The 7821-nt window shown below is 36.3% G+C and overlaps 1 long non-coding RNA gene across 1 annotated transcript in view; it reads left to right on the forward strand.

Moving 5' to 3' along the window:
* The window catches only part of LOC109445279 (uncharacterized), a 156075-nt gene extending 149223 nt beyond the window's left edge, over nt 1-6852 (forward strand). The window contains exons 4-5 of the long non-coding RNA XR_002137020.2: nt 2297-2444; nt 6314-6852. This is a non-coding gene — a long non-coding RNA (uncharacterized LOC109445279). The remainder of the gene's footprint in view (nt 1-2296; nt 2445-6313) is intronic.
* The last annotated feature ends 969 nt before the right edge of the window (nt 6853-7821 follow it).

Here is a 7821-nt window from a genome sequence, read left to right on the forward strand (position 1 = left end):
CAATGGGTCTCAGAAAACTTTGGGAGATGAGAATAGGAAGGGACAGTTTTTTTCTACATTGAAAATAGAAAAAAAATATCACAAAGATGGGACCTAATAACAGCTTTTAATCCAATGATTCATTTTTCCTTGCAGACTGCATTTTGTAACATCTCCAAATGTGACAAGTATTTCAAACTTGCTTGTCAATGTGCTTAAAATGTACATGACATTTTCAAGGAGAGGAAATTAAGTAATTGCCTGAGCCAGTAGGATTTTTGGAGTCATCTTGAACTGATGTACCCCCTACACTAGATGAAAATAAAATGCATGAGTGGAGACAGGCGAGGACACCTCAAAATGTTTTGAGAAAACCTAAAATGTATGAGTAAACTGTCTCTTTTGATGTAATAAGCCATAGGAATTCCTAGGTGGGTACTTGATTAGACAAAATCAGTCTGGAAACTTCATCAAAGCCAAATTCCCAGAGGGATTTGGGTCCTGTCAGTTGGGAAAATCTGCCGCAGTGAGATTTGCTAGCTAATGGTTTAATTTTTCCTAAGACTTATAATCCCTTTGTCTCAGTTCTCTCTAGTCACCAAACAAAAGTACTAATTCTGGTCCTGGATATCTCACAATGATAGTGTACCAATAATAATGACACTATGTTTTCCCAGCACCCCAAAATGTCTCACACAGAATAAGCACCCAATCATTATTTGTAAAGTGGTGAAAAATAATTTGAGTTTAAAGAATCTAAATAAAATTAGACAACTGATTACTGGTTGGCAAATCTATGTGGAAAAGGTGTTTTGCTTTGACTGATATCAATTATGATTTCAAATGCCTAGAAAACAATTCATTGGTCTGAGTTTTGGAAAATATCAGAATATAATTGTCATTTGTTCTTGATATTTTAAGGCTTAAAATAGATATATTTTGTTGGAAATATTTCCTGTAAAGTAAGATTTTATTTCTGTTACAATATTCTTATGCAAAGTTATATTATTTTTTAAAACTTGCCCAACTCCATTGCTAATGAGGAGAGTCTTTTAAATTAGAGGCTTTCATGAAGATGATCCCTTCATGTTTTAGGATGAGGCTGTAAAAGCTTATTACCATGTTTCCCTGAAAATAAGGCCTAACCGGAATACAAGCCCTAGCATGATTTTTCAGGATGACATCCCCTGAACATAAGCCCTAATATGTCTTTTGGAGCAAAAATTAATATAAGACCCGGTCTTATTTCCGGGGAAACATGGTAAGTATTCAATGTTAATAGGCAGCTTCATACCATTTGTAGACAGTGTCGTGGCTGGCTTGTTTCTTTGGGTGCACCCTCAACTCTTTGTATCAGTAAATATTTTCTTTTGGGCTTGTCAGTTCCTCTGGAGAAAAATATTGCAAGCTCCCACCCATGATTCATGAGCTTGAATGTCAATGTTCTTGGAGTCAACCAACAGAAGAGAATTTGGGATCTCCCTTTTTAGTGAGATACTTTTATGTGATACCCCTGAGATCATTCTTTGCCCCTTAAGACTCTCTTAGAGAGTCTTTCAAGAATCTAAACCTATTGTCTTTTTCTGGGTGATGGAGGAAAGGCAGGGATTCAGTAGCCATTTACATGACTTTTCAAACAACTTCTCATCTCAGTCCCACGTGATTTCTATTTCTGGAAGTTCTGCTATTCAGGAGGAGTAGTTTAATATTTCTGGGGTTTTCTGAGATTAACATGCTTTTGAGATTCTTCAATCAATACAACAAATTCATTGAACAAATATTTATCATGTGCCAGGCAGGGATTATACACTTGGGGTATAATAGTAAACAGAACAAAATTCCCTTTCTTCAAGGGGTTTATAGAATGTGCAAAACAGTCAATAAACAAGATGCATAATAACTAAATCAATTATTTAATATTTTAGGGACATGGAAAAAAATATTAAATAGCATAAGGGGATTGAGTATGCCAGGAGTTAAAAGGCATGTGGCAATTTTCTAAAGGATAGCCATGATAGGTCTTAGTGACAGTGTGAACTTTGATGAAGACTTGATGGAAGTTATCCAAGGGACTATCTGGGGCAAGGGTGTGACAGGCAGAGGGAACCACCTATGCCAAGCTTCTGAGGTGAGAACCTACCTTCTGTTTTGATGAATAGCAAGGAAGCCAATGTGTCCTGGGTGAATGAGTGAAGGGAAAAATACTGTAGGAAGTGATGAGGGAGGTAAAGGGGTGACAGAGTTGGGAGGCAGCAAAATGCTCTGATGACATAGGGTCGTGCATGCCATTGTGTAGACTTTGGCTTTTACTCCACAGGAAACAGAACGCCACTACATGTTAAGCACAGAAGCAACACGATCTGACTTATGTGACAGGAAGATCACTGGTTCCATGTTGAAAATAGACTGACTGAGGGGCAGAGTAGAAGCAGAATAATCAGTTAGGAATTACTTCATTAATCCAGGTAAGAAATAAGGGTGGGTATATTTGTTTTCTGGAGTTGCCGTAACAAATCACCACAAACTAGGTGTCTTAAACAATGAAAATTTAATCTCTTACTTTCTGGAGGCTAGACGTTCGATATCAAGGTATCAGCAGGGCTGTGCTCCCTCTGAAAGCTCTTGGGAATAACGTGTCTTTGTCTCTTCCAGCTTCTGCTGTTTGCCAGAAATTCTTGGTGTGCCTTGGCTTGTTGGCAGCATAATACTAATTTCTGCCTCCATCTCTATGTGGTCATTTTCCTTCTGTATGTGACTGTATCTCTATATCTTTCTCTTTAAAAAGATGCCAGTCATTGGATTAGGGTTCACAATAATTCAGGATGACTCTATCTTAACTTGATTACATCTATAAAAACTCTATTTCCAAATAAGGTCACATTCATAGGTACCAGAGGTTAGGACGTGAACATATCTTTTGGGGAGCACAATTAACCCATAATGATAATTAGTACAAGTAAAGATGGCAGGAAATGGTGAGATTCTGGGTATATTTTCAAGGAAGAGCCAGCAGAATTATCTGAGAGGATGGGTTCTGGGTATGAAAGAAAATGACTCCAAGGTTGATTGACACCTTACATTTTCATCTTCCCTTGTCTGCTAATTCAGTTACCACTCACACATCTGTTTTTTAGCTTTCTAAATTCTGTTGTTGTTGGATCCGTTTCAGTATTTTCTCTCAGGGGTTTATAACTTTAAGTAAAACTCACTAGTTAGGTGTTTTAGTAAGGTTTGGAAAAGAGTTGTAGCAAACACATATGTGTATAATATGCAATGTTTATCCAGAAGTTCTCTCTAGGGGTAAGTCTAAGTTTGTGGAGGCTGTAGCTTAAACATTTTCTGGGCTCACTCTCAGAAAAAAAATATATAAATACAAAATTACATACAATAGCAGTGTTTCCCTTAAACCTGGATAAGAGCTGCCCCTATTCTGGACACACACACACACACACACACACACACACACACACACACGCACACACCGAGTTTATTAAAGAACCCAGATCCTTTGTCGCTTGGGATCTGACACTCAGTACTAACACAGAACAACCTGTAAACCCAAACATATGTGCCCTCATGACTCACACCTTTCAGGCTACAGGGAAAGTCTTTTCCACATCTCATGTTCTATGTCCTCCAAAAACAAAAAATAAACAAACAAACAGATTACTATGTCTAAACACTGAAGATTTTTGATTTTGGGGTTTTGCTGATCTCAACATCTGGGATGGACATTGCTTTGGAGTTTTAAGAGGAATTAAGCAGCAAAAGTACTTGGGTAAGAGAAAAGACTGATTATCTTATCAATTCCTTTCTCTGAGTAAGCATGACTACAAGAAGTCTGGTTTCTTAAAGTATCATTTTCAAGTAGTGCCAAGGATTCATTCATTCATTCATGCATTCACTTATGCTTCCATTCATGTTCTAATGTATGAATGCAGAGGTACTCATAAAATCAACATGATGTTCACAATACTCGCACTAAATGGCAGCTGAGAAACATTTTTCAATATTAAACAATTTGTATCATTCCAAATTTGACTGTGTATATATATATATGTGTGTGTATATATATATCTATATACAAATGATATATAGATAGATATAGATATAAATGTTGAAGTAAATATAGATTCTTTGCTCACTGTATGGTCTATATATTACTTTATGAGATGATGAAATTAAAATTAAGTAGCAACTATTTATACAATGAAATTAAAATGTTTGGTAATATGTTCTGTTATAACAGTAATACGTGTCATATACGACTCCTTGTAATGTTTGAACATTATATTAAAAATTCAAGGTTCATTTCTGAATCTAAGTGTTTTTTTAATAGTATACTGACAATTTCAGTCACTGCTGTCCCAGAAGAGCAAAGTTTCTCCAAATTGAATTTAATAAAAAGTTATAAAATACTAAAAAAAGTTGATCATGTGGCATCATAGTCAATAAAATTATCTGCAAAAGTAATTGTGGTTTTTGAAATTATTTTTAACCTTTTAAACCTCAATTGCTTGTGCCCCAACCGAATAAAAGTCTTGATTATTACAATATGTTTTGGATAAAAGTAAAAAAAGTGACTGAATATCTTTAATCCATTAATTATACATATCTTTATGTAATTATCATAAAAAAATCATTATTCCATGATAGAATACCTAGTTGTATACAATAATTTCAGTCATCTTTCACATTTGACTAACTTCTATTCACCTAAAACAATATATTTTTTTAAACATTTTCACCTAATTTATCATTTTAGAGGTATAATTGTCAAGACTGAAGAATATATTTTGTTTACAGTTAACATATTTAAAACTTTGATATTTAGACATGTAGTATAGATGAACTTCCATTGTACTCTTTCTTAGTCCCAAAAATGTTAGGGGAGATGAACCTGTTCATATGTGAAAATTTACTTAAAATGAGAAAAAAAACCCAAGACATCAGGACAATTTGGAAACTTGAAAGAGTGGTCAAATACACCATATCCACAATTCCAGAAGAAAAAAAAAAATCACAATATTCTTTCTTTCTTTTTTTTAAATTGAAGTTTATTGGAGTGACAATGGTTAGTAAAGTTACATAGGTTTCACATGTACAATTCTATGATACATCATTTATATATCACATTGTGTGACGTGACCCACCTATATTTTTTTTCCCTTTAGTTTTTGGATGAATACTATTTGCCTCTTTATATAACATAAACCTTTATATTTAAAGAGAACATAATTCAGTGTTTCTTATAACATTATATTTTTTAAAATTTTCCATTATATTTATAATTTAGGAAAGTTTGTTCATCTTCACAAATCATCATTGGTAATGTCCTGGAAATCTTAAGATTGTTATCAGAGTTGGGGAAACCTTTATCAAGTTTCTTCTGTATGTGGATTTTTACAAATAACTTTTTGTTGTCCCTGTTATAGTTTGTGCCCTATAAATATGGGAATTCTGATAAATTCTATTTTGTGTCATTTCCATAAAAAAAAATTGGAAGAGACATATGGGTGGTGTGTTTAGAGCCCAATATGCTGCATTATTAAGTATGTTTCTGATAGAAGGTAACTTTTATATTTACTGGGTGTTGATGAGATTCTAATTCTTTGCTGACAAATGTCAAAGTGTAATGATCATAACAGTTTTGCACCAGGACACTTTCCTTTCATGATGCCACCTCTGGCATTGCATTTGCTGTGACAATGGCAGGGTTGTACAGGGGGCCATAGGAAGACCCCTGGGAGCTGTTCAGACACTGGGAAGGCTAGAAACGACTTGACTGCACACAGACATGCCCAAGAATTACGTAAATATATTCCAGTTAGACCAAACTAAGTGTATCTCCAAGTCAACCTCTCTTAGCTCAGAGCCCTCCCATGCCTGTGGCTTTTCCAATGCCACCTCACACCAAGGAAAAGTGTGGAGTGGAGAGACATGACACTTTAAACAACTGAAGTTAAATGCCTTTGTTTTGCAAATTTTACAGAAACATGTGACTATAGAAACACACTGCTAGGCTCCTTTCTCAGGGTCTTGGAAGGCACCGTGCAAATGAAGGGCCCGGCAGCTTAACCTTCATTAGCTTCACAGCGGTGCCTCTCTGCTTCCTGTACCAAGTTACTTTGCTGCCGCCATTGATTGCTCGGAAAGCTTGGCTGACCAACAACTGAGGTGCGTTCTTCAACTTTTGATAATTTCAGTCGCTTCCCATCGGATAGTGAATACAGTGTAGCCCATATAGATTTCAGCTTTGTGTGCAAAATTCCGACGTAGGGCTTTTATAGTACAAATAAAATCAGTCAATAGATAACCAATTTTTGTTTTTCAGAAGCTAAAAAAAGCAAGTTTAGAATTGAGCTGGCCCATGCGGCAGCACATGGAGAAGAAGAATGAACCGAAATGAAAGCACAATCTGGAAGAATAACTTCAAAACAATGCAGCAGGATGAGAGCCCTGCTGTTCCCATTTATGATTCTCTCAAAGCCCGGTGCTCAAATCCGCGGCTGTGAGCTCGGCGGCACACTCCTAGGCAACCAGCGGGCAGGGGGCTCAGGCTGGGAGTCTCACACGGTAACGTGGAGAAAATCAATTTCAATCCTCTAAGGACGATGCACTGCCCCTGAAGGTCACTAAACACTATCATACCCTTGAGGCTTGAGAGGAAATTTCCAAAAATTACCACACCTCAAATTTTGGCCCTTTGGTTGAAAGCATATACTGTATTTATATTTCTACCTATTTTTACCTATGTAGGTAGGAAAAAAGGGGAGAGGCATGTACAAATATGGAAACTATCTGAATATTCTGGTTCAAAAACTCTGCTTTCCCAATACATCCCTGGAATTGTAATCACACCAATAAAAAGACTGACTGCTATATTGATCCATGTAAGGGAAAGTGATTGGCATTTTTTGGGGGGGGGAATCCAATGGTCAAAGTCACTGTTGTTTTGATTAAAGCCTGGACAAATTAAGCATTGTAATAAGATTTAAAAGGATCAGTGAAAGAGTAGCGAAGTGAGAAGTTAAAACTTACATGTGTGTCTCAGAGCACCCCCTTTTTCCTTTGCTTATTGTGTGGTGTAGCTTAATTCATTTAATTCCTGTGAACCTCTATTTTCTCATCTATGAAAGGGGATAATAATGTCCAGCCTACCGATATTAAAAGGTTATTATGGAGATCAAATAAGAAACTGTATGTATAAATGCTTTTTGGATGGAAATGTTACAAACATAGTATGCTATATTTATTTTTGAACATCTGAAACTAGTGCCTTAAAGGTACAGACTTTTTGATTGAAGTGGTGGTGATGTGCAAAACACTAGAGAAATTAAGGGACATTTTGAGGAGAAAGTTAGCGTAGACTAGATGGTGCAAAGCCTGAGGGCATCACAAAGACCCTGAGGGGAGTGCTAAATTAGAGGGCAGGACAGCCAAAGAGAATGAGATGGGAGGATCCCAGGAAGGGACTTTATCTACTTTAAAGAACAATTTCACCAATTCTAGGTGGGAAACATACAGGGGTATTATATAGTGAAACAACACAATGGACACAGTACAACATTGAGATTCCTTTACAAGTTAAGCATAACTGACTTTTTCAAGTTGCTAACCTTTCAAAGTTGCATAACACAAACTAGCAAATTATTATCGCCTGAAAGTATTTATTAAGTGCTCATTTGTCCACAGTTCTAGTCAGTGACATCTAATGGGCTGGGAAACCTATTTTGATTCCCTGTGTAGACCCGGCTCTTTATGTTACAGGAAATGGAAGGGGACAGTTATGAAATTCATACATACAATAAAGTTAGGGCTTAAACTCTGCCTGGTCGCTTC

The sequence above is a fragment of the Rhinolophus sinicus genome, linkage group LG01, assembly GCF_036562045.2.
Source record: "Rhinolophus sinicus isolate RSC01 linkage group LG01, ASM3656204v1, whole genome shotgun sequence".
In the NCBI taxonomy this organism is placed as follows: Eukaryota; Metazoa; Chordata; class Mammalia; order Chiroptera; family Rhinolophidae; genus Rhinolophus; species Rhinolophus sinicus.